The sequence below is a fragment of the Ambystoma mexicanum genome, chromosome 1q, assembly GCF_040938575.1.
Source record: "Ambystoma mexicanum isolate Mex_15411 chromosome 1q, UKY_AmexF1_1, whole genome shotgun sequence".
Taxonomy (NCBI): Eukaryota; Metazoa; Chordata; class Amphibia; order Caudata; family Ambystomatidae; genus Ambystoma; species Ambystoma mexicanum.
In genome coordinates, this window is record NC_090922.1 from 1292715533 (window position 1) to 1292740874 (window position 25342).

Here is a 25342-nt window from a genome sequence, read left to right on the forward strand (position 1 = left end):
GTTTGTGTCTGCAGCCAGCCTTCATCAAATACTTATGATATGATATGATGTGGCATTTGTAACGCGCCTATACACAAGTGTTTCAAGGCGCGACGAGGCAGGGGGAACAAGTGGAGACAGACAACGATCCGACTAGGCCAGGTGTCATTCAGATCGGTGCAAGTGCAAAGGGTAGAGGGGAAGGGAAAAGTGCAAGGGGGAAAGGGAGAGGGGAAAGTGCAGTACAGGGTTATTAGCATACAGCATACAGGATAAATAACAAGGGCCAGCTGGTGGCAAGTGCGAAGTAAGTGCAGACAAGTACTGGGAAGGGGGGGGCTGTAGGGATACAGACGCAGTCCCGTAGTGCAGGGGTTCCCAGGGAGGCAGTGCAAGGGAGAGTGGCTGGGCCAATGACCGACAACGGTGAGTGGCCCAGTTGCAGATTCAGTGCAGTTTCAGTAGTATTAGCAGGGGATAGGGGGAGAGAAAGCGGAGGCAAAGAGGAAGGTTTTGAGGTGCTTCTGGAACTGGAGATGTTTCTCCTCAAGTTTCAGGGAGGCAGGAAGGCTGTTCCAGAGGGAGGCCCTGCAGCGGAGAGAGATCTGCCCCCAACTCGTTGTTTGGAGAAGCGTCTGACCCTGAGGGAGTTGGAGACGGATGAGCGAAGAGCTCGAGAAGGAAGATATTTAGGAGGAGAGAGTTGAAGGTATTTTGGCCCCAGGCCCCAGACGGCCTTGTGGACAATGCAGAGGGTTTTGAACTTGATCCTCGCAGTCACTGGGAGCCAGTGCAGTGATTTCAGTCCTGGAGAGATACGGTCCCTGGGCTTGAGGCCAAGGACAAGTCTTGCAGTCCTGTTCGGGATGAGTTGCAAAGGGCGGAGAGTAGAGGCGGGCAGATTTAGATAGAGGCTGTTACAGTAGTCCAGCTTCGAGAGAACCAGGGCTCTAGAGACAGTGAGCTTCTGGGGGAAGGAGAGGAAAGGAAGGATACCTCTGAGGAGGTTGTAGCTGGTAGTGTGACTTCTTAGAGACGTTGGATATGTGAGGAGAGAAGGAGAGTGTGGAGTCAAAGATGACCCCTGAGGTTTTTTGCCCTGCAGGTAGGAGCAGGAAGAGGGCCCAGAGAGGCCAGCTAGAGAGCTGCAGGGAAGGAGGGAGTGGGTGTGCCGATGAGTAGAATCTCAGTCTTAGTGGCATTAAGGCAGAGGTCGTTGGCGGCACACCATTCCTGGATAGCAGAAAGACAGTCAGAGATGAGGTAAGGAGAAGAGGAGGCCCAGGGTAGCCTGAAAATGAGCTGGGTATCATCCGCATAGCACTAAAAGTTGTGGTAGAGAGCGGCGATGCGGTGGGCGATAAGTGCCAGATACTGGTTGAACAGCCAGGGAGAGAGGTTAGATCCCTGGGGGACAACACAGGTAGAGAAAAAGATGTCAGAGAGGAAAGACCCCAGTTGGACCTGGGAGGGTCAATTGGAGAGGAAAGAGGTCAGCCACGCCAGAGCCTGACCAGTGATACCCAGGTTATCACGGAGACGGTTGAGCAGGATGGTATGGTTGACAGTATCAAAGGCAGAAGAGAGATCAAGCAAAATGAGAACACATGGAATGTTAGAAGGTTCGAGAGCAGGTCCTCACGGATGTTTAGGAGAGCAGTTTCCGTGCTTCTGGCAGCTCTGAAGCCAGACTGATGGTCATGAAGACTACCAACAGATTCAGCATGGAGATTAAGCTGGGAGATGGCCAGTTTCTCTAGGAACTTGCCAAGGAAGGGAGTGATAGAGATTGGGCGATAGTTAGCTGGGCAGGAAGGGTCGGAAGAGGGTTTCTTAAGAAGGGGGTGCACAAGGGAGTGCTTGAGAGGGGATGGCAAGACTCCAGAGGCGAAGGAGTGATTGCAGAAGTCAGCAAGGGCAGGAGCCAAGGAGTCAATGTGGTCCTTGATAGTCTTGGAGGAACAGGGGTGGACCTGTTTTGACGAGACTTTCATAGATCAGACTTGTCTTGAAACCTTGTCAGCAGAAAAAAGGGGAAAGGCAGAGAAGGAGAGAGGAGGGGTGGCTGCAGAAGGGCCATAGGAAGGGCAGAGAATAGAGGGGGGGAGGTGATAGGAGGAGAGTGAGGACAGGATGTCCTGAGTTTTTGAAATGAAGTGAGAGGCCAGTGCTGTGCAGAGGGCCTGGGAGTGGACATGAGAGGTAGAGACTGCAGCAGGGTTGGCCAGCTCCTTGCAGATTTTAAAGAGTTCAGCCGAATTGTTAGATGCCGCAGAGATGCAGGCTTGGATAAGGGCTCTCTTCTTGGTGAGAACGGAGAGCCGGTATTGCCTTTGGAGCAGGCGACAGGCCAGTTTGTCAGAGGATGAACATGAAGCACGCCATTTCCTCTCTGCCACCCTGCACTTGCGTTTGAGGGTGACGAGATCCGAGTCATACTAGGAGTTACATTTGGCTTTGGGCTTCAGGCGGATTCTCATGACCGGGGCAAGGATATCAAGAGTATCAGATATAGCAGAGTGGAGAGGGCTGTGTCAGGGTGGGAGTCAGCCGAAGAGGGAGGAGGGGGCGAGAAGGTGGCAGCGAAAGCCTCAACTGACACGCGCTTCATGGGTCGGATGACCGAGAAGGAAGGTGGCAGTGATGGGGGTGGCTTTTCCTGTGGGGTAGGGAGGGTGAGGTGGGAGGAGAGGAGAAAGTGATCACTCCAGGAGAGAAGAGTGGAGAGAGGGAAAGAGAGGGGAAGGTCAGAGGAGATCAGGGCATCAAGAGTGTGCCCTGCAGAATGAGTCGGCCCAGACGGGAGAATAGAGAGTGAAAGCGAGTCGCAGAGGTTGCGAAAGAGTCCAGAGGGGGGACAGGAGGCATCCAGGTGGATGTTGAAGTCTCCAAGAAAGAGGAGTTGAGTGGTTGAGGACAGGAGTGAGGAGGAGAGGTCCGCCCACTCGGAGAGGAAGGAGGAAATTTGACCAGGTGGCCGATAGATAGTAGCCACGGTAAGGGAATGGCTAGGAGAGAGAGAGAGTCGGCAGACAAGACATTCAAAAGAGGAGTAGGTCTGCGTGGGAGTAACAGTGGCAGGAATCCACTCAGGGAAGATGAGGGCCACACACCCTCCCCCCCCCAGCACGGTTGGGCCTGGGCACGGAGAGGATCTTGTAACCATCAGGTAGTAGTGTGTCAAAGCTGGTGACAGAGCTGGCCGTGAACCATGTCTCAGTGAGACAGAGTACGTCAAGGTCAAGTTCCTCAAGAAGGCGGCAGATATCAGAGGAATGTTTGACGGCAGAGCGAGAGTTAAGAGTGGCAATGTGGAGAAGGTTGCCATCTTTGAAGGACTTCCAGGGAGGGGTACAGATCAGAGGTACGCCCTGCAGAGGTGAAGAACGAGCACGAGAGAGGGTGGGGAGGGAGGGTAGAGGCAAGGTAGTCGAGGACAGAGGAGGGGGCACAGCGGGAGAGGAAAGGAAGTTGATGAGGCGCGGGAAGCGTCTATCGAAGAGGTGAAGGTTGGCCTGAGGGCCTTGGACCAAGACGGTCCTATTAGCGTAGACATTAATGATGGCCTTAGAGGAGTGCAAGGAGGCCAAGAGGACATCCCAATGGGTGCCACTATTAATGGGAGAAGAGGAGAAAGGAGAGAGCACAGAGACCATATGAAGGGTCCATAGTTCAGGTGAAGGCACGAAAAAGAGGATGTCGGTGAGAGTTTCCTTGGAGAAGGAACTAGTGTAGGTGTCAGCGATAGGGAGACCTGGGTTGGAGACCAGGATGTCCTTTTTAAACTTTTTCCTACCACATTTGGTGAGGAGAGCAGGATCTTCAATGGAGAAGCAGTTAGAAAAGATCGGTGAGATAGAGAGCACCATGGAATAGGAGGGAGTGGGGTACCACTCTTACCATATCACTTACCATGAAAATAAATATAACATTCCAAACACCAGGTCTCTAGAATGTAGGGTTTCAAAGATACAGAGTTCAAAAGATATACATAGAATTGCTCATGGGTGACTTGGGGAAATGTTCCCCTGAGTGCCTCATAGTCACAAGTGATTGACAACGAAAGACGAGCTCAAGCTGTCTTTAATATGACTCTGAACACTTGAGGTGGAATATTTCCCTAGGTTGATACATGCTCATGTACATGTTGTTTTATGACGGCGTCTATCAGTTTTGTCCTTATTTTGGAAGAAAAGTAGAGTCCTTTTCTCTAACAGCTTGCGTGTTTCCCATTTCCTGCCCAGATGGCTCCAGGCAGTATGTGAGCTGCTTTTAAGAGTCGTCGGAGATGGCTTGAGGACAGAACTATTAATCGCTTTTTTCCTGGATAGTGCAGAATATAGAGGTGGGAGTGTGTGCCATCATTGCAGTGAAATATAATTTTTATATTTCACTGCGGTTATGTCATATTGGAAGGGTGAAGAATTTTTCAATGGTGCACATTAGCTAAATAGATTAAATGGAACCCATATGCAATAATGAGGAATTCGATTTCGAGTCTGTGTTTTATCCTGAGATGAATCGGGACGTCTCACTGGAGGCCTTCCAGATAAGCTAAACATATTAGTCAATGCTTCAGAAAATCAGTTACATCAATAGGACAACCCATAAATCTAAGAAAAAAACTATTAGAGAGGTGAATTGGCTTGGGCTCTTCTACTGGGCTGTTTCTGAAGGTCTGGACCTAAAACCACATTATCTCAGGGTATACAGGCATAGGAGGAGTTGAGGAGCCTATGAGTTTTGAGTGCTTTCTTACTCGAGTAATACAGTGAGAGTGAGTGACCAAGTGGTACCATTTATTTTATTTTCTTATATTTTTTATAAACAATTTTTATTGATTTTAACAACAAGCACAACAACCAAAATAAAACCAAACAGTGAATATCAATCAGAGCGTTCAAGTGTCATATACTGTATCATGTTATATCCACCTCTGTCCCATCACCCTCCCCCCATCCCGAGCTTACTCCCCACCAACACCATCGGCCGTCTCATCTTGGGGTGCATCCTTCCCCTCACCTCCCGAAGAATCCTTGTCATCGAGGTCAGTCAGGGTCGCTTCAGACAAAGTAGCTATCATGTGCCTCCAGGCCCTCAATGTCTCAGCTTCACCCCCCCTCTATTACCTGCTTCACTCCACACCACTGTTTCTGCATCCACCCATTTCTGCAGATCGTGCCACCACACTCCCACCCTTGGTCTATTAGTTGCTTTCCAGCCCATGGCAATTCTATGCTTGGCCAGTATATAGGCCAAGTCCTTAGGTTTGCTCAGATGTGCCAGTTTACGCGGTCTAATAAGCCCTCCCACCATGCATGCCCACGGAGGTCCTACCTCTAGTTTAATCCCTTTCTCCAACAAAAGATGGACCACCTCCACCCCAGAATTTCCTTATTTCAGGGCACGCCCAGAACCTGTGTATTATTCCTGCATCCACCTCCCCACATTTGGGACATGTTTGTATTCCAGCATTTTAAGTGGTACCATTTATATAGCACACAGCGAGCAAGCTGGCTCTTGGCACTGATGCACACAGGCCGAAGTATGGCAGAGGTGGAGATTAAGCTACTAAAGAGTAATTGTGTTTTCAGTATGACTCTAAACCTAAAATTGTATGGGGCTGCTCTGGTCTCAAGTATCAGTTTTTTTATATTACCAGGATCCCACACACTGAAGTGCATGCCACCACAAATGGACCGAGCAGCCTGTTCTGGGGATGGCGAGGTGACGTTTTTTGCGTGTTCTGGAGCGCAGAGAAGGCGCCTTGAGCACAATTGGATTGGTAGAAATGGGGGGATGCCAAGTAAGGCTTTGTGGATTAGACATAAGTCTTCAAAATGAAGCAAAGCCAAGTCTGAGCAGATGGCTTGAATTTTGGCCTATCCACAAATGTGGCCGAATTCCACATTTTGGACGGCATGAATTTTTTGGATAGAAGAGATTAGGAGCCCAGCAAAAAGGATATAGCCATAATCTAGACAAGGGTAAATCGGGGATCCCACAGCAACCTTATCTTTGGTGGGATGAAAAAACAGTATGATTTTTGTAGTCCGAATATAGATGGAAGTTTTCCTAACTTTATTTGTGTGGGGGCAGAAGAGCCATGGAAGCAGGACTAAAGGAGAAAGGGTCCTGGAGGATTTCACAGGGCAAAAAAATAGGACCTATGTTTTTGCTTTAAGCTGAAGCCAGTTGAAGGGCACATAGGTGTGTATGGTATGACCTCATGGGAGGACCATGAGGTCCTAGCTTGAGAGGGAAAGTGAGATGTGGATAGACAGCCTAGCATCGTCTGCAAAGAATTGGTTGTAGAATTCACATTATTTAGGAGGGAGTAGAGAAGGGCTGAATGTATTTATTTAAAAGGTGTGTAATGGGAGACCTAAAATACACCACACATTTGGGAGAATGGGGGGCAGAGTGAATCCCCACCCCAATGCAATGGTTAAGATTGTTTAGTTTAAAAATAAAAGCGGGGAGGGAAGCTTTGAAGCAAGATGAGCCACTAAGCTCACGAGGCCCTAAAGTATCCCTTGGTCCACTATATTACCGGCAGGCTGCCGCCGGACCCGTAGGGATTTACCGGCTCCAGACTTGCAGGATTTACCGGGCCCTAACAGCCCCGGTGGTCCGGTAATTCCAGAGCCGGCATTCCGTTACTCCCCATTCCCGTTGAGTCCCATAGGGCTCCACGGGAATGGGGGCCGTGGAAACACTGGCACCATGCAGTAATGGTGCCGGTCTTTCCCCGTCCGTCTGCGGCCGGTGGTGTTACATCTGCCAGGTCAGAGCTGGCGGGTGTAACACCACATGGCCACAGAAGTCGTAGTTAGCCAGTCCGGATAACGGTGCCTGGACGGATTTACTGGCACCGTTAAATACAGACCGGCTAACTTGTAATGAAGGCCATTGATTATATTGCCTAGATAAGTTTCTGACTACTGAAGAATGAATGAGATAATCTTTGGAGATGGTTTGCTTGATGTTTGAGAGAATGTGAATTACGGCTGTTATCCCCCTTCTTTGTGTGTTCGTTGCATCAAGGGTGATTGTTAAATTGCATATTTGATTTTTAAAGACAATTACTATATTTCTTTTTATATTGTTTTACAAAAGAAAACCTTACACAAATCCAACATGATAGAAAAAAACAAAAACATACTTTACAAAATTGTAATGAAATAAACAAACAAGTATCCCTATCCAATCAATTACGGGACAGTTAAGATAGACCACAAGATTTAAATAGACAATTGATAATACACATCTAATTCAAATAGTTTGTCCTAAAATGTATTAGATAAAGTGCAATGTAGCATTGCTTAAAGAAGTAAAATTAAAATTTGCTCCCAGAATAGGGCAGTCGTGAACATAACATACAAAAAGGTCCATGCTGAGGCAGTAATGTTGGACATTAAACAAACAGATGTATGTTATTGCACATGCTGATGCATATTGTTACTAGTTGCAGAAGGGTTTAGCTGTTGCTCTACTCTCAAAAGTGCTTTAATAGCATGGGCAAGGATACCTTTCTCATAGTGGTTCCTTTTGGCTGCATAGATGAGATTTTGACACAAACAGAACATTTTAAGCTAGTTCTGTCTGTGGGGAGTTGCATTTAATTTCCTAATGTTTTAGATTTAACTTAAAAGGTACCAATAAATCTGTAGGAGTTTGTTCTTGGTCTTGCATAATTTAACCAGGGCCATTGTCTTCTAAATCCCTGTCACTAGCAGAGGCGGCATGAGAAAAGGTCTGATGGTTTTCCTAGTCTTTTCTTGTGTGGTGCGAAATAGTGCATCCCTGATAAGCCAGCGGTTACTGGGGGTTAGGGCCTAAGGGGTAGGTTAAATACAACCAGACCAAGCCTGAGTGGATGTGGTTACGGGGGTACATGTGCACTTAAGTTGGCCAGGATGCATTCCAAGTTGTTGGGGTAGCCCCTCAGAGGTAATGGAGGGGGTGGGGGAGAATCATAGCAAATAAATCATTCATGCTGGACAATCAATCAAGAGGGGATTGGAGGGGGGCAGTTGCTGTAAATTTGTGATGGATGTTGGTGTCATCCATAAACTCAACCGTATCAAGTGCCAAGTTGATGTGATTGGTTTTTTTTTTAGCAGCTATATGGGAATGGACAAAGGGGAAGCAGTAAGAGGTCCATCAGGCATGTGATGCATGCCTGGTTGTTGGGTTTGATTTTCACTTTCGGTCAGCTGCATTTTGGAATTCAGTGTTTCAGTAGGTCTGGAAAGTAGAGGAAATCTTTGGCTAGGATTATATGTGGGCTGCTGCGGTTAGTGAAGGTAAGTCTGTCTGGTTCGCTTGTTAGTTATCAAATGTGCAGGTGAATGCAACCAGGTTTCCACTGGTTCGTACAACTGTTTAATGATGGCAGCATGGCCTGCAAATGTGGAGGTTGTTCGGGCATATTGGGTAGAAAAGGAGTCACAAGTGACTTCAGGTAGAAAATGGTAGACTGGCACATGGATTTGGCTGCCCCTCCAGATGTTTAGGCATCAGAAGGGCAGTACTTGATCAGCCTCAGTGTGATGGGCCAAAGGGTGTAAGGACAGGTTCAGTGGTGTGATGCTGAGTACTGATCTTTTGAAGCAATCCTTATGTACTTTATTCTTTGCTCAGAAAGGCCATGAGAGCAGCAGGTAGCTGTCTGCTCAAAAGGCGGGAGCAGGCATCGGACAACCCCACAAGGGGATGAAGGTCAGACGAATGGGAAAGATGATCCTATGCTGTATTATTTCTAGCAAACGTTGACTTCCAGGGCAAACCTTTATTATTACACCCAAAGCTCTGCTCTGTGGTGGAAAGCCTTCCCTGCAGCATGGATCATACTGGTGCATCCTTACACAGAGTCTGCATCTTAGAAACATCCCCCGGCACAAGTCTTGCTTTTGAACTTTATTCAGCCACCAGTGGGTTCACTGCAAACACTGCACTGGCTAAATTTGCACCAGTGGTTCAAGATGTGACGTCTTAGATAATGTATATAGAGCCACCTAGACCCTATGACCTTCACATTAAAGCAGCCTCTTGCTTTGAATTCCGACCTGTGGCTTTTCTCTGCTGAAAGACCCAAGCTTAGCACATATCACTATCGACCTACACCCAACTCTGTGTTTGGTGCCTGGCACTAGATTATGACACTAAAGAGTGTGAATCCAACCAATGTACCTCACGGTCATTAGGGGGCACATGGAGAATGGCTTTACCGCTCTCATGATAATTGGAATTCTAATGCACTTTAGCTAGATAATCTCCAGCAAACCCTGTTCTCTGAAAATGTCACCATGGGTCATAGTTTGATGACAGACCACCTCTTACGTTTCCGCTTTCCCAAATCCTAACATGAGGTCGCCACTGTATAAATGGAGCACAGTGTGCCCCATTATCTCAGTTCCTTTTTTCTGCATGCTTCATGAACACTGCTTGAGAATTATTGCTGCATCATTATGCCTTGGAGGTTCAAGCAATGTCGGCAGTGCGATTCTAAGATGTCCATTAACAACCTGACTGATATTTGTGTGGTGTCTCGGGGTGGACCATGATATGGAGTAATGTAGGTCCTGTCGGTCAGTCAACCCCAAGGCCTTTAGGTGAGCAGACAGCCAAAGTGGTACTGGGTCTACCCCACTCGAAATTGGCAACCTCAACTCATCCAGTCTTCAGAGGTGGAGATGGAGTCTATGGCCTAGTTATTCCCATTCTCTTTTGGCTGGACACTACTCTGGCGCAAACTAAGCACTGCTACCAGATGTATAGCCGACAAGGTAGATATTTTAAATTTGCCAACAGATCTTCATGCTGCTAGTGGCCTAGAAACATCTCCTGATCTCGGAATGCAGCAAGCATCCACATATGGTCACCCATCCGCCAAGTATAGGAAGGCTATTGAGAAAGTCGTGGCTGCTTTTGGCCTCAGCACTGCATCCAAACTGCTGGTTCATTACACTTGTGGACATTTCAGATAAAGACTGTCAGAACGAGACTGCATTGCTGTTCAACTCAGCTATAGCTGACACCGTCCTTGCGCTGTTGTAGGCTCCTTGGCCCATGGTCAACAAAATGCTTACTAAAAAGTGCCATATGGCACCAGGAAACCACACTTTCCTTTTGACGCATCCTTCTCCAGAGAGCCTTGTGGTTAAGGTGGCCACAACCAGCCTAGAGTCTGTGTAGTCTTCTTAGGGTCTTTCCCCCGGACTGGGATCATAAGAAGATACACAATTGCAAAAAAGGTCTTTGCAACTTATTTTTTAAAATGATTTCTTTTTTATTGATGTTCACAATAATTAACATACCAACCTTCACCCCCCAACCCCCTGCCAGAGAGACCTCTTCTTTTATGTAGCAGTTCTTGTACATCTTTTTGTTTTACAATATGTCCCAAATTCTTAACCTGTATGGCCACCATTGCCTCACTTTGAAGATACATTTGAGGATATTGTCATGATGCCTACCCCCGGAGCACCAGGCCAGGCCCAGCACCCCCGGGAGCAGGCATCACGCCCTCGAGTAAAAGCCCAGCAGCCCTTTATAGGGGCTCTTTGGACTCTGTCCTGGCACCGTTGGCGCCAGGCTCATGTTGGACATCAGTCCTGGCGCCATAGGCGCCAGGTTCATAAGGGGAAGTGTTTGGCGCACTTACCTGAAGCAGACCATGCTGCACACTCACCTGATGCAGACCATGCTGCATGAAGAACCAAGCCAAATGAGGCTCAGGAGGGACTATTTTTCTGAAGGAAATATTTTGTTACTTGGGTGGGGCTGTGGAAGAACACTCACCTGGAACTTCTTCCAAGGCTATTTAAGCCACGCCCGGACAGCCACACGTGCTTCGCGTTGTTTTGCATCCCAGCAGCTGAAAGCTCACCGTGTCTGCTCCTGCACCTGGACTCCAGCCACGCCCGCCTCGAACCTGGAACACCTGTAAGGAAAGAAGAGAAGAGAAAGGTGAAAACCAAGAACTTATTCAACCTTCTTACCTGCATCCGGAATCTTCACGCCAGCATTCCTGAAGGAAGACTTCCATTTAAAAGCACTGCATTGCTCGCTGCAGCGCCGCGCTTCACTCACCTGTTCACGAGACGCCGCCCGGCTCCATCGCGGCTCTCAGCACCAGTCGCCACATCTCTGCACCTAGGGGAGAGAAGAAGAGACAAAAGGTGAGCAAGGGAACACAAGAGGAAAGTCAAATTTTCAGCCATATTACTTACTGGCTTTTCTTGGTGAACCATTCCACATCTCGGGTCGGCGCCGCATCTTTGGCAGGTACCGCACCCCGGCCCCTATGGGGAAAGGACAAAAGACATTACTGGGGAATTATAAAGACATTTAGAAAGGTCGCCCTCAGCGCTAACTCACCTGATTTTACCACTGGCAATTTAACCCCTCAACGCATCGCCTTTGTTCTGCACCTTAAATAAAGGACAGATCACAGGTTAGGAAAAACAACATAAAAGGAGGCTCACACTTGAACTTTTGCATCTTCATACTTACGGCGTATCGCTCAGAAAAGTCAAGTGGATTTGCCAGCGCCATTCTGAAAACCAGTGAAGTAACTGGACGAACGCGCGCCCCTGCACCAGAAGCAGGATGGAGAGTTCATCCTTCCAAACCATAAGGTGAGCTTAAACCGGAGGTTTTGGAGGAAGTCAGAGAAGAACAAAGGGGGAAAGGGAGGAGCAAGCACACTATTCAGCAGACAGTTAATCCCCTGTCTCATCTGCAGAAGGATATTCCTTGCGGGCCAGACAAGCAAGATTTGGGGGTCCTGTTCAATCAGTGGTCCGAATTCTGCGCATCACGCTTGAAGAGACCACAGCAACCCAGACCAGACCAGCGCCTCTGTGGGAGCCAGGTGAGCGTTACAGATATTCAAAATGCTCTTCATAATAAAATTACTTCCTTGCAAACTAAAATCAGCAACAGAAAAGATTCCCTCCCCTCCACCTCTAAACTGAACAACAACAGTTCCACTCCTCAACCTACTACGAGGTCAACTCCTGTGCCCACCCCCCTCTTCAACTTCAGCAAAGTCTCCACTAAAGAGGTTGAAAAAGTTATACTTGCACTTCAACCTTCGAACTGCCATGGAGACCTATGCCCGGCTCAACTGATAAAAGATGCAGCCAGAGAACTCTCACCATTTATTACTAAACTAATAAATGCATCCTTCACAACCGGCTTCATACCCAACAACCTGAAACAATCCTGGGTCCTCCCACTCCTTAAAAAACCTAATTTAGCCCCACTTTGCGACCTCCCCCTGAGCTGGTAACGGAGCACGAGACGTGGGAAGGTGCCCCCCCATCCAAGGAAAAACCCGTTCAAAATTGGAGATGCCTTCTTTGGAAAATCGAAAAAGACGTTGAGAGGCCCTGGCCGCGACGTGCGTGGCAACAAAGTGAAAGAGGAAAGCTGATCCACACGGCGGCCCCCGAGCGAAGCAGACTTTCACTTCGACTTTGGAGAGGGGGCCCGCACTAGACTTGTGCCCTTCCAGATTGCGAGAACCTCGCTGGCCCTCGCTCGTGCACCTACCCATCAGTGCGGGTCGGACTTCGCGGACTGGGACCCATCTCCGCGCTTGTGGCCGCGCGGGCGGGTCATGGACGGGCCTCCTCCAGCAAGATGAGGTAGGCAGCCGCCCCTCTCCTCCCACCTCCAGGACTCCACTGGGCACAGGACTGTCCCGCGCTACCGCGCAAACCTCGGCGGCCCAAATTCGAGCCGCCGACATAACGAAGCTTCCTCTCCCTCCAACCACCTACTCCCGCCGAAAGCCGCGTAGTATGCGCGGTGCATAAACTGCTTCTCCCAATACGGAGCCAGCGCTCACAACAGCAGGAGGATAGAGGCGTGCATGCACCCGAAGACACAGCTGCCCCCCCACCCCGAAGGAGGGCCCCTGAAGAGCCTGCACGTTATAGTGCAGTTAGGAGTAGAGAAGAGGAGAAAAGGAGGATAAACCCAAAGGAACTAAAGCACAGCACACAGATATAGTGGGGAGGGACCTCACCACACAGACCTCACGCTGTGTATCCCCCAGTGTCCACCAGCACAGCGGAACCGCCTCGCACTGAGATCAGCAGAGGCCCCTCCGATAGCTCCCCCTTGACGAAACCCCACAGCATCCGCTGGAGAACACGAACTAGAAGACGTCTTTAGTCAGCTGGACTAGGAGACCCTGCACCAACTCTACTGGCAAACCGAAAGGGTGCCAGGACTGAGGGTTGGGCCCCCGTGACAGGGGCGTGTGCCTCCTCAAGGGACCCTGCACATAAATGAGCCGAAACTGAAGGGACACAATCTCCCCCCCTAAAAACAAGGAATCCGCGAGGCGCACAGGCCACCCACGATCGAAAAAAAGTCAACAAGTCAGCTCTCTGAGGACAGAAAAGTAGCAGGGACATTACTACAAAGAAGCTACCACTCCAACACATCACATGTGCATGGGCGGTACCGAACCGGGCCCTCAGCGCTGTGAAGACACTCCAGCTGAACCCCCACAGAGGCCTCACTTCCCTCCCCTTAGGTGTCACCCCTGGTCCGGGCCGTCGCGGGAGTGCGCCCTCAATCCTACTGACTGGGGGACACAGGAGACTCTATATCCCAGGTGTGAGGGGTCCTCTGGGCCTGTTCTTTGGGGCATTGTCACGACGTGCAGACGGGCCAACACAGACCATCTAGACCCCCAGCAAGATCGCTGGCGCTCTGCACTGCGTAGAGTGCCTGCTGAGCACCCAACGACCCGGGGACACTGATCTGGGTCCACTGCAACGAACGCAAACCGCGGCGGTGAGGAGTGGGGGGGATACCGGGGTCTGAGACCACAGATGGGAGATACTGCCTGCCCCCCACTGCCATACCCGCACATTGAAGCGGATCTGATAAGTCCACAGAGGCCTCCTCCAACGGTAAGTGGATGTAGTGCTGCTGACCCAGAAGCCAACAGAATCAAGTAAGCCACTGGTGGTGGGCCGCAGGAAACAAACTGTCCCCGAGCCTGCACTAGTGCTAACGGATGATGTGAGGTGGGTGACCCTGACATCTGCCCCAGCCTAATCAGAGAGCTGCAACGCCAAGGGCATATAGGGTACAAGGGCCCACTGTTGCCACCTATAAAGAGCCAACCAAGTTGCACCAACGAGCCTACGTCGGGCGGCTGCGCAGCTGGTAGCAACGACACATCAAAACCCTTTACACCCTGCTGATCAGCCCCAGCTTGGTATTTGGGAACAATATCATACCCAACCACACGGAAATCCGCTAGGAAACCTAATTCACCCCTAGAGGAGACCCACGAAAACAAGACAAGAGGCCCACATTGAGTCTCAACGGGGAAGAGGACCTGATGCCCGGGATTAAAGGGAAAAACCCCCACTCAAGAACCAAAACACCAGCGAAAAACCAAAGTCATCTGCTAGAAAGCTGTTGGAACACAACACAACAAAGTGCCCCCCAAGAACCTCCGGACCAGGGAGAATCAACGACGCCTAACAAATCTGACATGGCTATAAATAAGGAAGAACTACTTGACTGCCTTAGGGGCATGGAATCCAGGATAACAAACACGCTCCAGACTCAACTAGAAACAATGAAAGAGCTGAAGACGTCCCTAAAAGACGTATGACAAGAAATAGATGAACTCGGAGGCAGAGTGGGCACACTCGAAAATAGACTCTCACATATGGCAGAGGAAGCAAAGCAATACAAAGGCCTACTAGACCAAGTTGCCAGGGCCACAAATAATCTTGAGATCCAAATTGAAGATTTGGAAAATCGCTCAAGGAGATCCAACATCCGGGTCAAGGGCCTCCCAGAAACGATCCAGGATAAAGACCTACGGGACACCATGCAACATTGCTTCAGCAGCATCCTGAACGACACCCCCCCTCCACCCACTAGAGAGATTCGAATTTGACAGAATCCACCGAGTGGGCCCCAAAAGGAATGAACCAGGAGTGAGACCTAGAGATGTCCGTATCGCCACGACCTCTTATAGCCTGAAAGAGGACATCCTGAGAGCCGCACATACCCACAAAGAACTAACGATCAATGGAGGGCGAATCCAACTATACCAAGACCTAGCGTTGGTCACCCTACATAAGAGGAAGCTTATGCAACCAATCACAAAAGCACTACAAGCCGAACAAATTGCATATAGATGGACATTCCCCTTTGGCCTAGCCTTCCCCTGGAAAGGGAAACAAAGAAGGATCAGTACATGCGAGGAAGGCTTATCATTACTACAAATTGAGGTAGAACAAAGCCAAACCGAAACTAGCCCACAAAATAGCGCACCCAACAACCAAGGCAACCAATGGGAATGGTCATCAGAGAAGAAAAGAAGATCTAACAGAGAAAAGAAACTGGCAGGCCCCTTCAAATATCACAAACGTAATACTCTGAAGAAGACGCTAAATAAAGAAGCGTCTGGAAGAGACTCTGAGGAAACACCTGACCACAGCAAGTTGGCCACCTCAAACTAACCCTAAACATGACGCACTAAGAGACAGACGCAACAAACATATCCCGTACAAAAATGGCAGAGACACTGGTCGTCTCGTTAAATGTACAGGGGCTGAACTCCCCCGGGAAACGACGAGCGATTCTCAATAGGCTAGAGAAGTTGCCTGCAAAGGTAGCTATCCTGCAAGAAACCCAACTCTTAAAAACGGATGAAAAAAGAATGCGTAACAAGGCATTCCCACAACAATACTTCGCCTCCAGCGGCTCGAAAACAAAAGGGGTTGCAATACTGTTGGCTAAGGGACTGAACTTCCGAAAACAACAGTTAATTAGTGATACTGAAGGGAGATAGCTGGGAATCAAAGGAACTATCAAAGGGAAGACCTACACGATCCTGGCGATATACGCTTTAACGAAAAACAAGACTGATACATCACAGATCTCCTACTGAAAATAGGGAGCTGGTGTGAAGGCCAAACAATCATAGGTGGGGACTTCAACTGCATAACTGACCCTAGCCTCAATAAAACACTGCCCCCTAAAGCAGCCGATCAGAGAAACAGACAGGCGTTGGGAAAATTCCTCAGAGAGCTAGAAGTAATCGAGACATGGCGCTTCTTCCAAGGAGACACAAGAGAATACACTCACTATTCTGCAGTACACAGAGGATATTCCAGAATAGACATGATCCTGGTTTCAGCAACTCTAATCCCCCAAGTGACTAAGGTGGAAATAGGAACACAATACATTACAGACCACGCCCCAGTGCTAGTTTGGAAATAGACGGAGGGGAAACAAACAACGCCCGCCGTGGAGACTCAACGACCTGATCCTGCGCGACCTAGCACTTAGAGCACACATGGAAGAAACTATAAACAACTATTTTAAAGAGAATGACAACGGCGAGGTCGACTGGAAAACAGTCTGGGATGCGGGAAAAGCTGTAATCCGAGGTGAATTCATGGCCCAGGCAGCGGTGTACTGTAGGGAACGGGCAATACTAACCCGGAAGATGGAACTAGCCCTAAAAGATGCAGAGGCAAACCACAAATCCCGACAAACAAAGAATTCCTGGCAAGAATTAAAGAAGGTTTGTGCCCAACTAGAAGCTCACACTGCGGATGCGGTAGCACAGACGTTACTTAACACTAAGCAATCATACTATGTCCACGGAGGCAAGGCAAATAAACTCCTAGCAGCCCAATTAAACAAACAGAAATCCCGTAACTATAAAGCTGTCCTAAGAAATGAAAAAGGGGATATGATCACAAAAGAGGAGGAGAAACTTGAAATAATGGTCCAGTACCATGAAAAACTGCTACAGGGAGCAAACCTAAATGCGACAGGCCAAAAAGCCTATCTACTAGATACCCCTTTACCCCACATCTCGGACAAGGACACGGAAATCCTGGGGAGGACATTCACAGCTCAAGAAATTAATGAAGCTATCTCTTCATTACCAAGGAACAAGACCCCGGGCCCAGACGGTTTCGGAAATGCGTACTACAAAACATTCCGAACACAACTACTCGGCCCCCTCACCCGACTCTTCAACACAATCAGAGACACTGGATCGATCTCCCCAGATATGGCAAGATCATCAACAATCCTTGTGCTGAAGCCAAACAAGGACCCCGCCGAATGTTCAAGTTACCGCCCGATAGCACTCCTAAACACGGACGCAAAGCTATACACAAAGATACTAGCGAATAGGCTATCGCAGATTCTCCCAGATATCATCCACGAAGACCAAGCGGGTTTTGTTAGGGGACGTCACACCCAAGATAACGTTAGAAGAGCCATAAATGTAATCGATTGGGGGAGACGTACAAATCAGAAATTTGCAATAGCGGCCCTAGACGCTTCACGCGCTTTTGACAGCTTGGACTGGGAATACCTTTGGATGATCCTGGAGAAATTCAGTTGCGGGACACAATTCAGCAGGATGATCCTGGCAAATTTTCTACGCCCATCTACATCATTTCGGATAAACACCCGAGACTCAAAACAAGTGGAGATACGGAGGGGTACGCGCCAGGGCTGCCCCCTATCCCCACTAATATTTGCAATGGCTATGGAGCCACTAGCAGCACGTTACAGAGGGAAGCCTGATATAAAAGGAGTCCAAATCAAGGAGACCCCACAGAAAATAGCACTATACGCTAACGATGTGATGCTCTATATGGGAGACACTAAGAATACACTACCGAGAGCTGTTGAGACACTGGAAGAATTTGCCACCATATCCGGTTTCACAATCAACTACAATAAATCAAAGGCACTAAACATAACGGAGGACGCAAATACAATACACTGCATGAAGCAGAGATTCCCCCTGAGATGGGAGGAAAACACACTAGAATACCTGGGAGTTCACCTAGCAAGGAAATTTGAGGACTTATATAAATCAAATATCCACCCCCTTTGGAAACAACTAAAAGCGGACCTGCTAAGGTGGGATAACCAATAACAGCGTCTGCCGCCCTCGGCTATCCCCAATGTTTGTTTGCATGCCTCGAATGACCTTAGTTTCTGCTCCTGGAACACGTCGAGTATCATTAGACACCCTGCTTCCTTCCAGGCCCCAAATGATCCCCATTCCATCCCCGGCGGGAATTGGGGATTAAAAATAGCAGTAAAAATGGGGATGGGATGGAGGAGAGGGCCCCTTTTGCCACCACCGAGTCCCAGATGTTGGTCAACAACCCCGCTATTTTGTTTATGCACACATTTGGTGGTCTATGTATTTTCCCCAACCATAGGAGTCCCGATAGGGCTGTTCCTGCCACTGTCCTGCCCATATTTTCTGTGTGTCACCCGTAAACCATTCCCTTATTATCCAGAGTTGTGCTGCCTCATAATAAGTTGGGGAGCCCTAGTCCTTCCCGATTCCTCTGAGCCGTCTGAGTGCTCATTGCTCTCCGGGGGAGTTTGTTCTACCATACATATGCCGACACCATTTTATTAAGGGAGCAAAAAAAATATTTTGGGTACTAGGATTGGAAGCGCTTGAAAATAATACAAAACTCTTGGTAAAACTACCATCTTCACTGCCGTCCTCCTCCCCAGCCAAGAAACCGACAGAGGGAGCCACCTCTGTAGTTCTGCTTTTATTTTTTGTAGCAGTTGGGGTTAATTAGCCCCATATAGTTGTCCTATCGTCTTGGTTATAACTACCCTGAGGTATGAGATCCCTGACTGCGCTACTTTAAGTTGGGGTAGGGCCCCTCGTCCTCTCCAGGCTATCAGGCTGGACTGATGGGTTCAGGATTTTTGATTTCTGTCTGTTAATTATTAGCCCTGCAATTGCCCAAAACTCTTCCAGTTCTTCCATAAGCGCCGGGATGACCTCTGCGGGTCCGATATTGCGATTAGCATGTCGTCCGTGACTGCATTCGTTTTGTGCTCCTCCCTAGCCATGCCGATCCCTTTGACCAGAAGCTTCATTAACAGGGGTTCTAAATAAATGGCATAAATCAACGGAGACAACTGGCATCCCTTCTTCGTGCCCCTTCTTATGTTAACTTCTGGAGAAAGCGCTATTTACAGCTAGCCGTCGAATGGAGAGGGTTTGATAATTAGCCCGTATCATCTGGGGATATCTTGACCCAAATCCCATATATTCCAAAGTGTGAAGGACTTTGCATCTTGTGGCATGGCTCTTAAGGCTTTTTATGTCTCTTGTGCTCTGGCAAAATGCTCTCATATTTTGTGAACTGTGGTTTCAGAAATCTAGGCACATTTGCCCAAAGGTATTCGGGGACAGATTTCTGTGTCTGGTAGATGACAGCGAAGTGGCAGTTTGCCAGACGCTGCAAGCTGGTCTAGATGCAGCGGACTGTTGTAAGCTTGACGAAGAGGTAATCTGTGATGCTGAGGTTTTCTTTCACCAGGGACACAATCACAATTGTTTGATATGCCATTAAATGCCTTCCATTTGTTTGATGCTATGGCCGATGAATCTTTTGAGAGATTCAAGGGATCTAGAGCGAAGGGCTAATATTTAGGCCCGGCAGTACAGCAGCCTTCTGTTACCCCTTCCTTCAGGTAAGATTCTAGAGGTTGAGTTTCTGATGCTTCACATAGTTTGTAGACTGGAAAGATCAGCCTTCTCCAGTTAAGACTGTCCGGAGACACTATACTCACCCTGGTAGGGGAAGGGTAACTCGAAAAGGACAATAAAGTGAATACTAGAACACTTGGATCCAATAATACACATCAGTTGAAGGAGCAGCCTAGATGCATGCTTTCACAAGTTACTAAGTGTGCCTTCTTTGATGCAGCTCCCAAAGCGTGGAATGGTTTTGCACCAGATGTTAGAGAGGTGAAGGTTACAGAAAATCTTTAAGAAGGAACTGAAGACCTTGCTCTTCAGATAAGTCTTTTCCTGTCTGTATTTGGTTTGACTTGGTGCATCCCTATTGGATCTCCCTAGGCTGTTTGTTTAGCACCCATAAGCCTCCGGGTCCCTAGGTGTGCGGTACACATTTATAAAGTAAAGTAAAAGTAATCAGTGGTGGTGCTTTGGATATATTATACTTCAAAAGTCCCCTCTTTCCACATAGCTCCCTGCCTGATCCTGAGGGGCTTGAATCTGTTTCTGAAGAATGACAGATTGATTATGGTGACTTGAAAGAGATCGTCCAGGCTCTGCAGAGCACAAAATGATTGGTGTCACTAGACCACGAGGACGCTTATTTCCATTCACCAATCCACCCGATCCACAGTAAGTTCCTAAGGTTCAAGATAGACAGCACCAATTATCAGTTCAGGTTGCTTGTTTTCAGGCTCACCTCCACCCCTGTGTTTTCACCAAATCGATGGCAGTGGTTGCGATCCATCGCAGGAGGAAATGGAGAGCTGCTCATTACAATAGGTCTTCAGTCATCTCGAGGATCCCTGTCAGTTTTCCGAAGTGCCAAATGACACCTTTGCAATGGCGCAAGTTAATGGAAGTGGAAGTGGACACTCTGGTAAGGGAGACACCCTCACCGCCGCCCCAAGGAAAGAGTCAGCAGCATTTGTCAGATCCTCATTCTAATCCAGAACTCCCACATGCTGCCAGCTTCCGTCTTTCTCCAAAATCGAGGTTTTCATGGCATCCTGCATTTTGCTGGTGCTGCAGGCCCAGTTGAGAATGCATTCTCTTTAGTGACTGCTTCGCAGTTATCTATCCCAGTTTTCCAGCAAGTTGCTGAATCTCTTCTGTACTACAGGGAAGGTCGCTGAGGATCATCAGTGGTGTTCTCGCCGCCAGACAAAATGGCGGAGGAGCCGTTCTTGCGTCAGTTACCGGAGGCCATATCCCACCAGAAAAGTCTGGCTTGTTCCTCTGGTATATGCAGGTGAGCTGGTTTTGGTCCCAGGAAGCGTGCACTTGTCACATCAATCTTTTGGAACTGCGAGCAACCAGGCTGTTGTTGATGGCTTTCCGGTCTTCCATTCAGTGGATGAATATCTGGATCTTGACATACAATACTGTGGCCAGGCACTATCTCAACAAGAGAGGGGTGTGGACACTTTCTCTAGGCAGGAAGTCCATGCAGCATTGGGTTTGGATTCTTGTGAACAGCATCTCGGCAGCTCATCTGGCAGGGGTCAGTCTTTCACAAGTGGGAGCTTTGCCCAGAGGGCCTTACGCAGATCGACGTTTTGGGAACTCCTGTCAATCCTTTTGCTATGGATGACAACATGAAGTGCAAGCTTTTCTGTTTGGGGGAATTCCCTCTGACGCGGGCATTCGGGAATGTGTTCCTAATGGATTCCATCCCCCTACTGATCCTCATCTTTGACATCTATCGCCCATCGCAGCTCCTCCTTTGAAATGTTTCTGCCAACAGGGGACACAGCGTGGCTTATATATATATATATATATAACATCTAGCCCAATTTATTGATGAAACACTGGTCAGATTTGTCACAGTTCTACCTTCGAGGGATACTAAGGATTTTCTGCAACACGTTTCTAACACACCTTGGGAGGAGGGTTTACTTTTGGCCACTTTAGATGTTGTTTCGTTATACACATCTATTAGTCACACCATTGGTATATCTGCATGTACATATTTCTTGGACACTCGCTCATTAAACTATCTTGGACACAGCTCTATGATTTTGGACAGGCTCTCATTCTCTCTACACAACAATGTTTTTCTTTTCAAAGGACATTTCTATCGTCAAGTAAGGGGGACTGCGATGGGGAGTATCTTTGCACCATTCTATGCTAATCTCACAATGGGGTGGTGGGAGGCTACTTTCCTTTCTGATTTATTACTATCTTGCTTTCCGACACAGATTGGGCCTCACTACGACCCTGGCGGTAAGTAGCTGACATTACCGCCATGGCGTAATGAACGTTTACGCCGTGGACCGATGGCGGAAAGAGCGCCACATTCCGACCCATCGCGCACAAGCATTACGCCATGGCGGTAATGTAAATAACGCCATGGCGGAAAGGGCCCCTACCGGCATCGTAGGCCGCGCAAGGTGCACTACCGCCACCCATCTCAGCGGCCACCCATCTCAGCGGCCACCGTAATTAGCGGCCACCGTAATTAGCCGCCACCGTAATCAGCGGCCACCGTAATTAGCCGCCACCGTAATTAGCCGCCACCGTAATCAGCGGCCACCGTAATCAGCGCTCACCGTAAAAAGCGGAACCGGAAATAGCGTCATCGCGGCGGAACGGGAAACAGCACGGCGGCCATCTTTAAAAACACAATCCATTGCCATCCTTCCCAACAACACCAGATCCAACCGTGACACCTGTCCCAACCCATCACCCACCCACTTAACCACCCAAAAATGCCCAAAGTTGTCAAGAAGGCATGCGAGCGCCAGGACAGATTCTCCCGGGAGGAACTGAGCATGCTCGCGGAGACTCTACAAGACAATGCAGCCGTTGTTTTTTCGCCGCAAATGACCAGGCCGGCGATAGCCAAAAAGGCGGCCATATGGGCCCTGGTGGCAGAGCGCGTCAGCGCGGTGGGGACCGTACCCCGCACCCCACAGCAGTGCAGGAAGCGGTGGGATGACCTTAGGCTACGTGTAAGAAGCATCATCTCTGCCAACCGCAACCTTGCCCTGGCTACCGGTGGAGGTTCTGAATCCCCACTGAAACTCCAACCGTGGGAGGAAATATGTGCCAGCACGATAGGCATGGAAGGCATTGAATGAGTCGGAGGGATGGAAAGAGGAGTACCGACATCAGGCGATGAAGGTAGGTGCCTCAAATCAAGACATGCCATAGTCACTGAAGTCCATTCATGTGTAGCACAATGTTGCCCTAGAGTGTAAATGCAACACATTAGCTGGACACTGCCCACAGCCACATGCGAGCTCCACCCTGCATACATGTAGCATGCACACCCTAACTGCCGGCACCCACATACCTCCATCCTCATTCCACACAAAAAGGAGACAACCTGCATGCCCCTGCCTCAAATGTGCCTCATCTACTGACCAAAATCATGTCAATCATTGTCATTCCAATGTCCGCAGACCCATCAATAACGCTCTCCCTCCTTTGCTCCACCACAGGTTCAGAATCACACCCCGAGGACGAGGACACCCCTGCAACAAAAAGAGCCAAGAAGGCCAAGACAACCATTCACACACCCTCAACCTCAGCTGCAGTGAGCCAGACCCCACAGCAAGCACAATCCACTGCCAGCAAACAGGACGGCCCACCGGCAAGCACCCCAGGCCAGCAGCACCACCTGTTCCAACATTGCCTGCCACAGAAGGCACTGGTTCTGCGGCCAGCAGCACCATTGGAGAATCAGCTGCCATTGCAGCATGCTCAGACTCCTACATTGAGGAGCACGACGTCAGACGCCCCACTGACCTTCCACATTCCCCCTGTTTGTCCCATGCCAGCCCCCATGAGGATCCCACCCAGGGGCACACAGAGGAAGAGGAGTGGCCATCTACCCCATGCCCAGTTCTAAGTCCACAGGAGGGGAGCAGCCCCTCCATCACACCACCAGCAATGGGCATGGCACAGCAGGGGCAACAGTCCCTTGAGGACATCATTCAACGGCAGCAACAGCTGTCCATGCTACTCACCGAGCATGCTGCGGAATGTGTGGGGGCTAGGGCAGCCATCGAACAGGCTACGGAGACCCTAAAGGCCGAAATTGCGCAGAGCACTGACACCCTGAGGGATGCAATGCAGTCCATGTCAAGGGACATTTGTGGCGAACTTGCCGGGGTGCGCCGTGTGCTCTCTGAGCTCTCCCACACCCTACAGGACATGCATGCACGGGAGCAGGCAGGGACATCCTCCGCTGCCAGTTCTGCCCAGAGCAGCCCCGTCCGACGTTCAGGACGGAACCTGCGCTCCACAGTCAGGGGTGCCCCGGGGGCCGGGAGAGGGGGCTTGTAATAGCCTGTGCCCACTGTTACAGGCATCTGTAGACACTCACAGGGGATGTGTTGGGGTGTGCAGGGGGGAGGGTGGGGGGGGAGGATGGAGGGGGGAGGGGTTGTGTTGGGGTGTGCAGGGGGGAGGAGGAGAGGGGAGGGGGTGTGTTGGGGTGTGCAGGGGGGAGGGTGTGTGTCACGACTATTTATGATTAAAATACACTTTTTCCTTTTTCCGAAATGAAATGTGTGGACATTTTCATTGCATATGTGTGCTTTATTGGTGTACAGTCCACAGTGTGCATGTCCCAGAGACACACAGTGCCCCAAGTGCCGTCTCTATGTGATACACACCAGCCGCGTGTGCTAGAAGCATTGGTCGATGATATTTTGACGTATTTCACGCCCCTCCTGTGCATCGCCTCCATGAGGTGCGGCCCCATCTGCACCCTCCTCATCCTCATCGTCAGGTGGTTGCAGTTCTGCGTCAGGGGGCAGGGGCACATTTCGTCTGACGCACATATTGTGTAGCATGACACATGCCATGACCATCTTTGCCACCTTCTCATGGCGGTACAGGAGTGCCCCACCAGACCTGCTGAGGCATCGGAACCGTGCCTTCAATAGGCCGAATGTCTGCTCAATGACCACACGGGTACGTGTATGTGCACGGTTGAAGTCCTCCTCGTGCTGGTTCTGCGGGTTCCGGACTGGTGTAAAGAGCCACCTCTTCAGGGGATAGCCTGCATCACCTGTATGTAGGCGAGAATGTATGTGTCAGTCATGACGTCTGATCAAGAACATGATGTGCCACCATGGCTTGCATCCAACTATTACTTTGGACCACTTCTAAATGCACTAATTGATTCACACAATGCAACCAGTATATGCTCATGGCTCTCATGGCCTGTTTTGCATGCCATCACCCAATGTATGCAGAGGGGTGGAGTGCATTGTGAGTGCCCATCCACTGTGTCCGTTCATGCCGTTTGTTTTGTTGGCCTGGCACGTGCCCTATGATGTCAATGCGCACATCATTGCAACATTGCTGTGGGCCTCATCATGACACCAGTGAGCAATGCTGATGTTGATAGGGACATTTTGGGGGCCCTGCTGTCTGTGTAATGGTGTGTTGATGTTTCTGTCCGTCATGTGCCTCCTTCGTGGGCAGTTATGGGGGACAGGCCTTTCGGTTGATGGTGTTTGGTGACGTGCATGTAGGTGCATTTCATTGTTGACAATGTGGTCTGAATTGGTAGAATGCACTTGCAGATGGTTGTGTCATGGTTGGGACACAACCTCATTCACATGGTAGGGCTGCATACATTGGGTATTGGCTTTACTGGTGTTGGGTGGAGTTTGGGTTGCTTTAGGGTATCATCTGTCTCCGTTCTCTCTGCTACTCACAGCCAGGTGGAGTATGCATCATTCCCGCCCCCCCCTTTCAGCCAGGTGGAGTATGCATCATCCCCCCCCCCTTCAGCCAGGTGGAGTATGCATCATT

General features: G+C 49.4%; 1 protein-coding gene across 2 annotated transcripts in view; it reads left to right on the plus strand.

Annotated features, from left to right (window-relative positions):
* USP24 (ubiquitin specific peptidase 24) overlaps positions 1-25342 on the plus strand; it is a 2799104-nt gene that overhangs the window by 2575432 nt on the left and 198330 nt on the right. The window lies entirely within an intron of this gene.